We start from the raw sequence: 15951 nt of genomic DNA, 5'->3' as shown, positions 1-15951 counted from the left end.
GAAGGCAGCGAGTGGCTGCGCAACAACTTTTTCTAACATTTTTGAGAGGAATGGGAGATTCGATATCGGCCGTTTTTTATATTTTCTGGTTCAAGGTTTGGCTTTTTCAAGAGAGGCTTTATTACTGCCACTTTTAGTGAGTCGTTTATTATGTTCAACATAGGAGGGCCAAGCACAGCAAGTAGCTCTTTCAGTAGTTTAGTTGGAATAGGGTCCAGTATGCAGCTTGAAGTTTTAGAGGCCATGATTACATTCATCAATGTGTCAAGAGATATAGTATTAAAAAACCTGAGTGTCTCCCTTGATCCTAGGTCCTGGCAGAGTTGTGCCAACTCAGGACAACTGAGCTTTGGAGGAATACGCAGATTTAAAGAGGAGTCCGTAATTTGCTTTCTAATGATCTTTTCCTCAAAGAAGTTCATAAATTTATCACTGCTGAAGTGAAAGCCATCCTCTCTTGGAGAATGTTGCTTTTTGGTTAGCTTTGCGACAGTATCTAAAATACATTTTGGATTGTTCTTATTTTCCTCGATTAAGTTGGAAAAATAGGATGATCGAGCAGCAGTGAGGGCTCTTCAATACTGCATGGTACTTTCTTTCCAAGATAGTCGGAAGACTTCCAGTTTGGTGTAGCGCCATTTCCGTTCCAATTTTCTGGAAGCCTGCTTCAGAGCTCGGGTATTTTCTGTATACCAGGGAGCTAGTTTCATATGACAAATGTTTTTAGGGGTGCGACTGCATCTAGGGTATTGCGCAAGGTTAAATTGAGTTCCTCAGTTAGGTGGTTAACTGATTTGTGTACTCTGACGTGGGTAGGTGGAGGGTGTCTGGAAGGGCATCTAGGAATCTTTGGGTTGTCTGAGAATTTATAGCACTGCTTTTGTTGATCCTTGGTTGGGGTCTGAGCAGTTTATTTGTTGCGATTGCAAACGTAATAAAATGGTGGTCCGATAGTCCAGGATTATGAGGAAAAACATTAAGATCCACAACATTTATTCCACAGGACAAAACTAGGTCCAGAGTATGACTGTGGCAGTGAGTAGGTCCTGAGACATGTTGGACAAAACCCACTGAGTCGATGATGGCTCCGAAAGCCTTTTGGAGTGGGCCTGTGGACTTTTCCATGTGAATATTAAAGTCACCAAAAATGTGAATATTATCTGCCATGACTACAAGGTCCGATAGGAATTCAGGGAACTCGGTCAGGAACGCTATATATGGCCAAGGAGGCCTGTAAACAGTAGCTATAAAAAGTGAGTAGGCTGCATAGATTTCATGACTAGACGCTCAAAAGACGAAAACTTCATTCTTTTTTGTAAATTGAAATTTGCTATCATAAATGTTAGCAACACGGAGCCTTTGCGTGGGGGATATGGTCACTAGTGTAACCAGGAGGTGAGGCCTCATTTAACACAGTAAATTCATCAGGCTTAAGCCATGTTTCAGTCAGGCCAATCACATCCACATTATGATCAGTTATTAGTTCATTAAGTAGCCCTATATTAAGTAGCCCTACATTAAGTAGCCCTATTTTAAGATATCACAATCTCTTTCAATCATGGCAGGAATGGAGGAGGTCTTTATTCCAGTGAGATTGTTAAGGCGAACACCGCCATGTTTAGTTTTGCCCAACCTAGATCGAGGCACAGACACAGCCTCAATGGGGATAGCTGAGCGAACTACACTGACTGTGCTAGTGGCAGGCTCCACTATGCTGGCAGGCTGGCTAACAGCTCATCACTCCCCTTAACTGGGAGGGGGCCAGAGACAATTACTCAATGCCGACACATCTTTCTGGCCGATTTACACGCTGAAGCTATGTTGTGCTTGGTGACCTCTGACTGTTTCCTCCTAACATCGTTTGTGCCGATGTGGTTAACAATATCCCTATACTCTCTACACTCACCAGTTTTAGCTTTAGCCAGCACTATCTTCAGATTAACCTTAACGTCGGTAGCCCTGCCCACTGGTAAACAGTGTATGATTGCTGGGTGATTCGTTTTAAGTCTAATACTGCGGGTAATGGAGTCACCAATGACTAGGATTTTCAATCTGTCAGAGTTAATGGTGGGATGTTTCGGCGTTTCAGACCCCGTAACGGGAGGAGTAGAGACCAGAGAAGGCTCTGCCTCTGACTCCGACCCGTTGCTTAACGGAGAGAACCGATTGAAAGAGTCTGTTGGCTGAATGAGCGACACCGGTTGAGCATTCCTACAGCATTTCCTTCCAGAAGCCATGAGAAAAGTGTCCGGCTGCGGGGACTGTGCGAGTGGATTTATACTACTACCTTTACTTACTGGTGGCACAGACACTGTTTCATCCTTTCCTACACATAAATTACCCTTGCCTAACGATTGCGTCTGAAGCTGGGCTTGCAGCACAGCTATCCTATATCCTATATACAGGCGATCGTTCTCCTGTATAATACGAGTACAGCGACTGCAATTAGAAGGCATCATGTTAATGTTACTACCTAGCTTCGGCTGGTGGAGGTCCTGACGAACCACGTCCAGATAAAGCGTTCGGGGTGAAAAAATGGAATGAAAAAAGTTGAGCGAGGGATAAACTAAAAATATAAACGGTAATTAAAAAGTAAAAACCGTAAAGTTGGCAGGTATTAAAGTAAGGTTAGCAACAAACCACACAGCAGCACGTAAACAAGTTTTTCAGAGTTCCCGGTTGTCTTGAAAGCACCATAAATCCAGAGAGTGGCAGACTTTGGTGACAAAGTTTGCCCACAAGAAGGACTGCCGCTTCACCTTCTTGTTCAAGTGAGCACAGCACATCAAGGTGAGTCCAAAAATGTATTTTATGCTGTAGCTAAGAAAGAAATACTAAGTGTATGTGCCTCACCCTAATAATTTGGTCCCTTTCCCTCTCATAACTTAGCCTACTGTTCTGACTTGGTGGTGCACATGTAGCCTGTTTTAGAGAAATGTAATTATCGAATATTGTAAGAGCTTTTATTGTCTGCATATATGCCCCCTTTATTATTCATATGATTCTGACGTGGTGTACAGGGAGAATACTGTAAGAACGGCCCATGTTCTGAATTCTGTCGCTGCTCATTTCAAAAGTGCTGAACAAATAGTGATATTGCCTACATTCGTCTTAGCTCTCTCATTAATGTCTTCATTGATATTACGGATTGCATCTGATCCACTCATCGTTCCCTTATGCCATAGTTTGTACATCTCAATTGTCAGTAGAAACCACATTTGTTTAAGCAAGTCAGCCATATCAGCTATGTATTTTTAAAGGAAGGAAATTAAGCTGAATTAACTGTTTCGCTGCCAGACAAGGCTCTGCTGATAGCCAGGTGTAGCGGTGGTATGGATTCACTCCATGGTTCTGAAAAGAAAGCTCTGCTGTTGGGACAGCTTTATGTAGACTCTACAGGTTTGTGGGCACTGTTTGTCACCATTATAGTGCCATGAATGTATTGTTTAGTGTTGTGTAGTGGCTTTGCTGGCATGCATCAACATTTTGGGGGGGAGTTTGCCCCACCAAGATCGAGATTGCCACTGCCCCCAGGACCTGCTCATTTCTCGTGACACTATGCATTTCGACAGACAAGACTGCATCCTGAAGAGGGTTCTATGGCCCTGCAGCATGCTGCCACCAGATGGCAGTAGAGTCCTGCTAGTCACTCCACTCATACATCCTCTGTGCCTAGCTCTTTATAGAATATTATTTTATTTCTTATATATAGACAATAATACATGGTTTCTTGGTGGAGATAATGAATATGAGGTTGAAAAGTGGTAGAATTACCCTTTAAACAATATGTCAGAACACCACTGGCAGGCATGTTGTTGTGTTGGCCCTAGTGGTCTCCCATTTCTAGCTTGATAAATTAGGGATAGAGTGGATGTAGGATATGATACTGTGGGAGGGGTCTACATGATCATGTTCAAAGTCCTTCAGACTCGTCATGCTACTGGGGTGGAATAAAAGCTTGCAACCACACAGGCCCTTTACGGATAGAGAACAATCAATAATGTTGGGCCTGGTTGAGAGGTTAAGAGCATATGCTCATCTGCAGAAATCAGTGCATAGTCAGTCATATAGGCTATGAGAAACGTTACTGTATGCTGTTACCATGGTGTTCATGCAAACAAACCCGCACTGATTACATCGGCAGACATCTCATCCAATCAGAGAGTTTCCGCTTCTCACTCACTATAATTTATTTACATGAATTGGATTACCTCATGGAGCAAAAATTGATTTCATTTATTGAGATCATTTTCCAAATGCTTACTTTCCACCTGTAACTATCGATGGGAGATGAAGACAGCGGTAACTTCCAGGTTGAGAGGAAGTAATGTTAGTTGAAGGTAAAGGTTAGTTGAAAAATTGCTGCCCAGGCTTTATGCTAGCTAAACTGTAGGGGAGAGTGGGTTAAATTGAGCCAAAGGGTTCGTTGAACCACCACTTGTTTCGAGGAAACCATACACAAAATTAATCATGTGACTAAATATTTAGGAAGAGGTCCTAAACCTAGCATGAAAGTGCATCCTTGTAGCTGTGTGGGCTAATATAGTCAAAATGTTTGCCTTGGGGTAACCTTGAGCCAATGTCCATGGGGTATGTTGTCCGTTTTATGCATAATGGAGTAGATTTAGACTTAGGAAATGTACGTTTTTCCAACGCATGCCCTTCCTTACCTTGCACTTCTCAGTAGTTGGTATTCAGATGTACCTTATGCAGGCTCTTAACTGGCTTTGCAGGCAAGGTTCCCTTCCACAGTCTGAAATAAATTTTATTCAACCGCTGAAAACCCTCCCACTTGCTGGCCAACAGATTTTCTTGTAGAGTTTTCATTTAATAAGAGTTTTCAGTAGATTTATCTTAAACTATCCCTTTAAATACGGTTTACCTTTCCAATTGTGTCGACAGACTCACTAGAATACATCGAAATAAATATTGGAAGGTGAAAAAAAAATGTACAATAGGGGTTGAACAATAGGCTAGTCCTATAAATCTATCCTAATCCTCACTAATCATGGAACTGTAATGGCAAAGGCCAGTCATCGTGAGCCGTGCTCCAGGTTTAAGCGGCTACGTATGGTCCGCGTTACATAATGATTCAAATAGGCTACATATCCCAAATTATTGCACAATGTTAGCATAATACGATCTACTATTGCTAGCAACCCTCAAGAACAACTACACGGACGTGACAGGGAAAGGTAAACAGAATGGAATGACGCAAAATGTAGGCTACAAATTGAAGGAAACTAACACTACAAGTATGTGGGTATTACATAGAGTGGCTAATATTTAACATGGTACAAATTGCCAAATAAAATGGAGGAAAGCCAGGGAATATAATTAAAACATTAGAAAGCGCATAAATCAACTTGATAGGTTCGGTGCTACAAAAGCCGATAGCTTGGTTAGCTGGTTGCCTAGCGTTCGAAAGGTCGTTAGTTCAAATCCCCGAGCCGGCAAGGTGGAAAAATCTGCTGTTCTGCCCTTGAGCAAGGCAGTTAACCCCCAACAACAACTGCTTCCAGGGCGCTGATGAAGGCAGCCCTGCACCTCTCTGATTCAGAGGGGCTGGGTTAAATCCAGAAGAGACATTTGGGTTGAATGCATTATGCTGTGCAACTGACTAGGTATCCTCTTTCTCTTCCCTTGGGTCTCAAAATTTCATCCCTGCAAATTATGAGGGTTTACAATAAAAATGTTGAATTATAGTATAGCTATTTATAGCCGAAATACATGTCATGTTGATATGATTTTCAGTTTGATTCCATATAACTGGTTTCACATTATTCTCCAGGGATAAAATATAAAACAATTGCTCTTTGTATTTACAATCCCGTTCTCCAAACGGATTCCTCATTTACCTAGCTATTATCAATAGCTTTATATCAATTTATACATTACAGTGCATATAAATAACAGCATTCTCCATCAGAAAAAAAATAGATGGTTCTTCCACTTGGAACCTGGTTCGCTCAACCTTTTTCATGGTTTTCTTGCGCGTAAAGGTGGTGGAATTAAATCAAGGTCAGAATATGGAGTATCTATAGACACCCCTCCACCACAACTTCATTTGATCTCCACCTGTCACGACTTCCACCTAAGGTGGCTCCTCTCCCTGTTCGGGCGGTGCTCGGCGGTCGTCGTCGCTGGCCTACTAGCTGCCACCGATCCATTTTTCTTTTTCGTTTGTGTCTGTCTGTTTTGTTTACACCTGTGTCCTATTAGTTCATTTCGGTGGGTTTATTAACCTCCGCTGCCTGCTATGCTTTGTGCGGGATTATTTGCTGTTTGCGCCACGGGTTTTTTTTTCCCTCTCTCTCTCACGGTTGTTGGACCGTTTGGACTGTAAAACCTAGCCAACATCCATTACTTACAATGGGGAAAATACCAACCAGGTTTAAACTCCTTTCAATTGCCTTCAAACTCATGGACTATGTAGTTAACCATGTTATCGCAATATTTTAAATCTCATTTTGCACTTTACATACCTGAATTAACAGGGTGAAATGAGACGGCGATACTTTAGTGTTCAGTAGTAGGCGTTCCCAAGATTGAAGAAATACAAAACCTCATCTCACTAACGTTCCCCATTGATGTCACAGCTCTCTTTAGCGGCAGTAAACGTTACTTTAAATGCAAATACCTGGGAGGTCCAGAAAATTATCAAAGGGATGGCTCCATAAAATAAACCATATACATTAGCAGTCAAATGTTTGGACACAGCTACTCATTCAAGGGTTTTTATTTTTTACTATTTTCTCCATTTTATAATAGTGAAGACATCAAAACTATGAAATAACACATATGGAATCATGTAGTAACCAAAAGTGTTAAATCAAAATATACATTTTATATTTGCACACTCTTGGTATTATATTTATATACATACATACACACAGTGCTGCTTGAAAGTATGAACCCTATAGGGCTGGTCATTATTTTGCTATAAATTAAAATAAATATATACAATCCTTATCTAAACCCCAATTTGTAATAAAGACATCCCAATTAAATGACAGAAACAAAAAAAGATATGTTCATTGTTTATTTAAGACATTCAGATTTGATGTGTGCAAAAAATATGTGAACCTCTTCAGTCAATAGCTTGTGGCACCTCCATTAGCAGCGATAACTTGGAGTAAACGTCACCTATAGCCAGTAATCAGTCTCTGACATCTGTTTTGAGGGATTTTTTCCCACTCCTCCTTATAGAACTCAGCCAATTGAGTGAGGTTTGAGGGGTGTCTGGCATGAACTGCCCACTTCAGGTCCTCCCACAGTATCTTGATTGGATTTAGGTCAGGACTTTTACCAATCAAAAACACATCTTCTTTCTCCTGAGCCATTCTTTGGTAGATGTGTGTAACCAATGTGAAATGGCTAGCTAGTTAGCAGTGGTACGCACTATTAGCGTTTCAATCAGTGACGTCACTCGCTTTGAGACCTTGAAGTAGTGGTTCCCCTTGCTCTGAAAGGGCCATGGCTTTTGTGGAGCGATGGGTAACGATGCTTCGAGGGTGACTGTTGATGTGTTCAGAGGGTCCCTGTTTCGAGCCCAGGTTGGGGCGAGGAGAGGGACGGAAGCTATACTGTTACATGTGCTTGAATGCTTTGGGCCGCTGTCTTGTTGGAAGACACATTTTCAGCCAACTTTAGCTCCTTGACTGATGCCCTTACGTTCTGTTCAAGAATCTCCTGGTAATACCTCAGAATTCATGGTTTCCTTGATGATGTGGAGTTGTCCAGGTCCAGAGGAGGAAATGCAGCTACAGATCTTGACATTCCCACCACCACGCTTGACTGTTGGAATAAGGTTATTTTGGGAGTAGGCAGTGTTGGGTTTTCATCAGAAAGCTGTGTTGATTGTGACCAAAAACGTCAATTTTGGACTCATCGGTCAAGAGCATTGACTTCCAGAAACCTTCAGATTTCTCCAGGTGGTCTCTGGCAAAGTTAAGACGGGCAGTTTGGTTCTTTTTTTGACAGCAGAGGCTTCTTCCTAGCAACTCTCCCATGAATGGCATTTCGATTCAGTGTTGTTATTGTTGAAGCAGGCACAGTTACCTGAGATGCAGCAAGGGAAGTCTGCAAATCTCTAATGTTATGTTTGGGTTGGATTTTACCTGAATTATTATTGTTCTTGTGGCTCTTGGGGATATTTTGGAAGGGCGTTCACTTCTAGGCCGAGTTGCTGTCATGCTCTCCATTGGTAAATTATTTGCCTCACAGTGGACTGAAAGCTCAAATCTTTTTTTATGATTTTATAGCCTTCCACAGACTGATGTGCTCTCACTACCCACGTCCTGATGTCCTCTGACATCTCCTTTCCTCCCAGCATGGCGTGCTTTGCATTCACGTGGATGGGTAACATAACTAACCAGGTTTCTTATCTCTATTAATCAGAGTCCCGCCCAAACTCTTTCCTAACAATCTCTCATTTGATTGGTTCATTTGGTACCCAATTATTTACCCACCTGATTCTACTTACCTACTTGATTTAACCAATGCAACTTGGGGTTCACTTATTTTTGCACCTGCATTAAATTCCCTTTTAATTTTTTTTTTTCTACACGCATGATATGGTATTGGTAAAAAAAAAACTGTTATATCAGATCAAAAAGACTGGTTCTGATTTCATGGTAAAAACAACCAAACAGGGCCTCCCAAGTGGCGCAGTGGTTAAGGGCGCTGTACTGCAGCGCCAGCTGTGCCACCAGAGACTCTGGGTTCGCGCCCAGGCTCTGTCGTAACCGGCCGCGACCGGGAGGTCTGTGGGGCTACGCACAATTGGCCTAGCGTCGTCTGGGTTAGGGAGGGTTTGGCCAGTAGGGTATCCTTGCCTCATCGCGCACCAGTGACTCCTGTGGCGGGCCGGTGCACGCTAACCAAGGTTGCCAGGTGCATGGTGTTTCCTCCGACACATTGGTGCGGCTGGCTTCCGGGTTGGATGCGCGCTGTGTTAAGAAGCAGTGCGGTTGGGTTGTGTATCGAAGGACTTTCAACCTTCGTCTCTCCCAAGCCCGTACGGGAGTTGTAGCGATGAGACAAGATAGTAGCTACTAACAATTGGATACCATGAAATTGGGGAGAAAAAGGGGTAAAATTAAAATAATAATAATAATAATTTAAACAACCAAACAAAATCTGTAATTGCATAAGTTGCATACTTTCAAGCAGCACTATACACTTGTGTGCGTCACACAAACATAAAACAAGCAGGGGTCTGGCCCCACTTGAGGTTCTTGAGAGAGCAGCCAAGGAAGTAAGATGAGGGAAGTCCATTAGAGCAGTAGCAAGAGTTGAAATAATAGACTGAATGACACTGAAGAGGTACATTAACAAAAATTAAATGTATCTGTGTAAAAGTCTGGAGTCTGGACATGGAGTCGAGTTTCATGGGCTTCAAAATGCAGAGAACTTTCTTACAAATGGACACTTAGAAACAACATCAGACAACTGGTCAAGCATTGGAAGGGTAAGTGATATTGAACAGAAAGATCTATATCTGAATTATAGTGGAGGCTCCTCAGAGGAGGACCATCCTACTGAGTGAATTTCATAAAAATAGTGAAACATTTTACAAAGTTATCCTTTTTAGATAAAAATATATATTATTAACATGTCACTAAATAATGATTAAAACACACTGTTTTGCATTGAAGGTCTACAGTAGCCTCAACAGCACTCTGTAGGGTCGCACCATAGTGTAGCCGGAGGACAGCTAGCTTCCGTCCTCTTGGTACTTTGACTTGAATACAAAACCCAGGCTCATGGTTCTCACCCCCTTCCCATAGACTTACACAGTAATTATGGCAACTTTCAGAGGACATCCTGCAGAGCTCTTCCAGCATGAACTGACATGTTGTGTCCACCCAATCAAAGGATCAGATAATTAATCTAGTACTGAACTACAGCTAGCTAGCACTGCAGTGCAGTGCAAAGAGAGAGAAAGACAATTGTTGGAGGAGCGAGAGAGAGAGAGCTAGCTATATTTCATCATCTTCTTTTCACTTACATAGCTAGCAAATGCAGCTAGCTCGTTTTGCCTACTCAAACACCTTGCTCAAACAGAGGGATGCAATGTTAGCTAGCTGGCTATGACTATCCAACACTGGAACTTTTCCAAGTTAAGGTAAGCTTTTGGTTTTACTAATTTATTGCCAACGGGGCCTGCCGATTAAACTGCTTACTGACTGTACACTGTACTGCTTGATTGTAGCGGGTTTAATAATGAGTTACTTCTATTAGCTATGTTGACTATGACGGTACTTTAGCTAATATGGTAACAATAATGTATGAAGATTGATATGAAGATTATTTTTTTCTCGCCTGGTTACAAACAGCTGATATGTTTGGTAGTTGGTATTTTATTAGGATCCCTATTAGCTGTTGCAAAAGCAGCAGCTACTCTTCCTTGGGTCCACAAAAAACATGAAACTTGACATAATACAGAACATTAATAGACAAGAACAGCTTAAGGACAACGCCTCTCCCCTAGGTCAAATAGGGGAGAGGCGTTAGGCCGTGAGGTATTGCTTTATCTGTTTTTGAAACCAGCTTTGCTGTTTATTTGTCAATATGAGAGAGAATAGAGTTCCATGCAATTATCGCTCCTTATAATACTGTACGCATTCTTGAATTTGTTCTGGATTTGGAGACTGTGAAAACACCCCTGGTGGCATGTCTGGTGGGATAAGTGTGTGTGTCAGAGCTGTGTGTAAATTGACTATGCAAACAATTTAGGATTTTCAACACATTAATGTTTCTTATAAAAAGAAGAAGTGATGCAGTCAGTCTCACCTCAAGTCTTAGCCAAGAGAGACTGGCATGCGTGGTATTTATATTTCAGCCCTCTGATTACTTTTTATTTTATTTAACCTTTATTTAACCAGGTAGGCAAGTTGAGAACAAGTTCTCATCTAAATTGCGACCTGGCCAAGATAAAGCAAAGCAGTTCGACACATACAACAACACAGAGTTACACATGGAGTAAAACAAACAAAGTCAATATCACAGTAGAAAAATAAGTCTATATACAATGTGAGCAAATGAGGTGAGATAAGGGAGGTAAAGGCAAAAAAGGCCATGGTGGCGAAGTAAATACAATATAGCAAGTAAAACACTGGAATTGTAGATTTGCAGTGGAAGAAAATGCAAAGTAGAGATAGAAATAATGGGGTGCAAAGGAGCAAAATAAATACAGTAGGGGGAGAGGTAGTTGTTTGGGCTAAATTATAGATGGGCTATGTACAGGTGCAGTAATCTATGAGCTGCTCTGACAGCTGTTGCTTAAAGCTAGTGAGGGAGATAAGTGTTTCCAGTTTCAGAGATTTTTGTAGTTCCTTCCAGTCATTGGCAGCAGAGAACTGGAAGGAGAGGCGGCCAAAGGAAAAATTGGTTTTGGGGGTGACCCGAGAGATATACCTTCTGGAGCGCGTGCTACGGGTGGGTGCTGCTATGGTGACCAGCGAGCTGAGATAAGACGGGACTTTACCTAGCAGGGTCTTGTAGATGACCTGGAGCCAGTGGGTTTGGCGACGAGTATGAAGTGAGGGCCAGCCAACGAGAGCGTACTGGTCGCAGTGATGGGTAGTATACGTTTTGGTGACAAAACGGATGGCACTGTGATAGACTGCATCCAATTTATTGAGTAGGGTATTGGAGGCTAATTTGTAAATGACATCGCTGAAGTCGAGGATCGATAGGATGGTCAGTTTTACAAGGGTATGTTTGGCAGTATGAGTGAAGGATGCTTTGTTGCGAAATAGGAAGACAATTCTAGATTTAACTTTGGATTGGAGATGTTTGATATGAGTCTGGAAGGAGAGTTTACAGTCTAACCAGACACTTAGGTATTTGTAGTTGTCCACATATTGTCTACATAGTTGTCCACATAGTCAGAACCGTCCAGAGTAGTGATTTTGGACGGGCGGGCAGGTGCAGGCAGCGATCGGTTGAAGAGCATGCATTTAGTTTTACTTGTATTTAAGCGCAATTGGAGGCCATGGAAGGAGAGTTGTATGGCATTGAAGCTCGTCTGGAGGGTTGTTAACACAGTGTCCAAAGAAGGGCCAGAAGTATACAGAATGGTGTCGTCTGCGTAGAGGTGGATCAGAGACTCACCAGCAGCAAGAGCGACATCATTGATGTATACAGAGAAGAGAGTTGGTCCAAGAATTGAACCCTGTGGCACCCCCATAGAGACTGCCAGAGGCACGGACAACAGGCCTTCCGATTTGACACACTGAACTCTATCATAGAAGTAGTTGGTGAACCAGGCGAGGAAATCATTTGAGAAACCAAGGCTATCAAGTCTGCCGATGAGGATGTGATGATTGACAGAGACGAAAGCCTTGGCCAGGTCGATGAATACGGCTGCACAGTATTGTTTCTTATCGATGGCGGTTAAGATATCGTTTAGGACCTTGAGCGTGGCTGAGGTGCACCCATGACCAGCTCTGAAACCAGATTGCATAGCGGAGAAGTTGTGGTGGGATTTGAAATGGTCGGTAATCTGTTTGTTGACTTGGCTTTCGAAGACCTTAGAAAGGCAGGGTAGGATAGATATAGGTCTGTAGCAGTTTGGGTCAAGAGTGTGTCGCCCTTTGAGGAGGGGGATGACCGCAGCTGCTTTCCAATCTTTGGGAATCTCAGACGACACGAAGGAGAGGTTGAACAGGCTAGTAATAGGGGTTGCAACAATTTCGTCAGATAATTTTAGAAAGAAAGGATCCAGATTGTCTAGTCCGTCTGATTTGTAGAGGTCCAGATTTTGCAGCTCTTTCAGAACATCAGCTGACTGGATTTGGGAGAAGGAGAAGGTAAAGCCAAGTAATTTAGTCTCCTCGACTTGTTCAACAGCCACACCATTCATTACCAGATTCAGCTGAGGTCTAGAACTTAGGGAGAAATTTGTACCAAATACAATGCTCTTAGTTTTAGAGATGTTCAGGACCAGATTATTACTGGCCACCCACGCTTTGTTAAGAAGGTAAGAGCAAAAGAGTCCATAGATGCGAGAAGGGATTCAACAATCTGTTTGTATGCAGCTATGAAAGTGAACTGTTTACATGTGATCAAGTGTGTATTCATTCTGCCGATTATGTTAGGTCACCGACCGCCAATGATCTGAATGTAGGCATATAGTGCATTTGGAATGTATTCAGACCCCTTGACTTTTTCAACATTTTGTTACATTAGTTTTATTCTAAAATGTAATAAATTACTTTTTTTCCTCATCAATCTACACACAATACCCCACAATGACACACACCTGTCATTATGTCATTAAAGTGAAAACAGTTTTTTAGAAATGTTTACAAAAAACTACAAAAAACAGAAATACCTTATTTACATACAGTGGGGCAAAAAAGTATTTAGTCAGCCACCAATTGTGCAAGTTCTCCCACTTAAAAAGATTTGAGAGGCTTGTAATTTTCATCATAGGTACACTTCAACTGTGACAGACAAAATGAGAAAAAAAATCCAGAAAATCACATTGTAGTATTTTTTATGAATTTATTAGCAAATTATGGTGGAAAATAAGTATTTGGTCACCTACAAACAAGCAAGATTTCTGGCTCTCACAGACCTGTAAGTTCTTTAAGAGGCTCCTCTGTCCTCCACTCGTTAACTGTATTAATGGCACCTGTTTGAACTTGTTATCAGTATAAAAGACACATGCCCACAACCTCAAACAGTCACACTCCAAACTCTACTATTGCCAAGACCAAAGAGCTGTCAAAGGACACCAGAAACAAAATTGTAGACCTGCACCAAGCTGGGAAGACTGAATCTGCAATAGGTAAGCAGCTTGGTTTGAATAAATCAACTGTGGGAGCAATTATTAGGAAATGGAAGACATACAAGACCACTGATAATCTCCCTCGAGCTGGGGCTCCACGCAAGATCTCACCCCGTGGGGTCAAAATTATCACAAGAACGGTGAGCAAAAATCCCAGAACCACACGGGGGGACCTAGTGAATGACCTGCAGAGAGCTGGGACCAAAGTAACAAAGCCTACCATCAGTAACACACTACGCCGCCAGGGACTCAAATCGTGCAGTGCCAGACGTGTCCCTCTGCTTAAGCCAGTACATGTCCAGGCCCGTCTGAAGTTTGCTAGAGAGCATTTGGATGATCCAGAAGAAGATTGGGAGAATGTCATATGGTCAGATGAAACCAAAATATAACTTTTTGGTAAAAACTCAACTCGTCGTGTTTGGAGGACAAAGAATGCTGAGTTGCATCCAAAGAACACCATACCTACTGTGAAGCATGGGGGTGGAAACATCATGCTTTGGCTGTTTTTATGCAAAGGGACCAGGACGACTGATCCGTGTAAAGGAAATAATGAATGGGGCCATGTATCGTGAGATTTTGAGTGAAAACCTCCTTCCATCAGCAAGGGCATTGAAGATGAAACGTGGCTGGGTCTTTCAGCATGACAATGATCCCAAACACACCGCCCGGGCAACGAAGGAGTGGCTTCGTAAGAAGCATTTCAAGGTCCTGGAGTGGCCTAGCCAGTCTCCATATCTCAACCCCATAGAAAATCTTTGGAGGGAGTTGAAAGTCCGTGTTGCCCAGCAACAGCCCCAAAACATCACTGCTCTAGAGGAGATCTGCATGGAGGAATGGGCCAAAATACCAGCAACAGTGTGTGAAAACCTTGTGAAGATTTACAGAAAACGTTTGACCTCTGTCATTGCCAACAAAGGGTATATAACAAAGTATTGAGATAAACTTTTGTTATTGACCAAATACGTATTTTCCACCATAATGTAATAAATTCATTAAAAATCCTACAATGTGATTTTCTGGATTTCTTTTCCTCATTTTGTCTGTCATAGTTGAAGTGTACCTATGATGAACATTTACAGGCCTCTCTCATCTTTTTAAGTGGGAGAACTTGCACAATTGGTGGCTGACTAAATACTTTTTTGCTCCACTGTAAGTATTCAGACCCTTTGCTATGAGACACGAAATTGAGTTCAGGTGCATCCTGTTATCATTGATCATCCTTGAGATGTTTCTACAACATGATTGAAGTCCACCTGTGGTAAATTCAATTGACTGGACATGATTTGAAAAGACACACACCTGTCTATATAAGGTCTCACAGTTGACAGTGCATGTCAGAGCAAAACAGCCTGCTTGGAGTTTTCCAAAAGGCACCTAAAGGACTCAGACAACGACCCTAAGCACACAGCCAAGACAATGCAGGAGTGGCTTCGGAACAAGATGTCCTTGAGTGGCATTTACTCCTGAGGGGCTGACTTGCTGCACTCTCGACAACTACTGTGATTATTATTATTATTTGACCATGCTGGTCATTTATGAACATTTGAACATCTTGGCCATGTTCTGTTATAATCTCCACCCGCCACAGCCAGAAGAGGTCTGGCCACCCCTCATAGCCTGGTTCCTCTCTAGGTTTCTTCCTAGGTTTTGGCCTTTCTAGGGAGTATTTCCTAGCCAACGTTCTTCAACACCTGCATTGCTTGCTGTTTGGGGTTTTAGGCTGGGTTTATGTACAGCACTTTGAGATATCAGCGGATGTACGAAGGGCTATATAAATAAATTTGATCTGTTTTGGCCCAGCCAGAGCACGGACTTGAATCTGATCGGACATCTCTGGAGAGACCTGAAAATAGCTGTGCAGCGACGCTCCCCATCCAACCTGACAGAGCTTGAGAGGATCTACAGAGAAGAGTGGGAGAAACTCCCCAAATACAGGTGTGCCAAGCTTATAGCGTCATACCCAAAAAGACTTGAGGCTGTAATCACTGCCAAAGGTGATTCAACAAAGTACTGCATAATGGGTCTGAATACTTTATGTAAATGCGTTTCAATGTTTAAATTTTTGTATTTTTTTGATTGAAGAAGGACAAAAACTATTTAATACATTTTAGAATAAAGCTGTAAAATATGAGCTCGCGAGATCATGATGG

General features: G+C 42.2%; 1 pseudogene; it reads right to left on the bottom strand.

Moving 5' to 3' along the window:
• Positions 1-1709: 1709 nt before the first annotated feature.
• LOC149973024 (uncharacterized) overlaps positions 1710-15951 on the bottom strand; it is a 53757-nt pseudogene continuing 39515 nt past the window's right edge.

Source organism: Oncorhynchus mykiss, chromosome 21, assembly GCF_057628025.1.
Source record: "Oncorhynchus mykiss isolate SJ-2025 chromosome 21, ASM5762802v1, whole genome shotgun sequence".
Taxonomy (NCBI): domain Eukaryota; kingdom Metazoa; phylum Chordata; class Actinopteri; order Salmoniformes; family Salmonidae; genus Oncorhynchus; species Oncorhynchus mykiss.
Note: the sequence above shows the minus strand (reverse complement) of the source record. Positions and strands in the feature narration are given on the sequence as shown.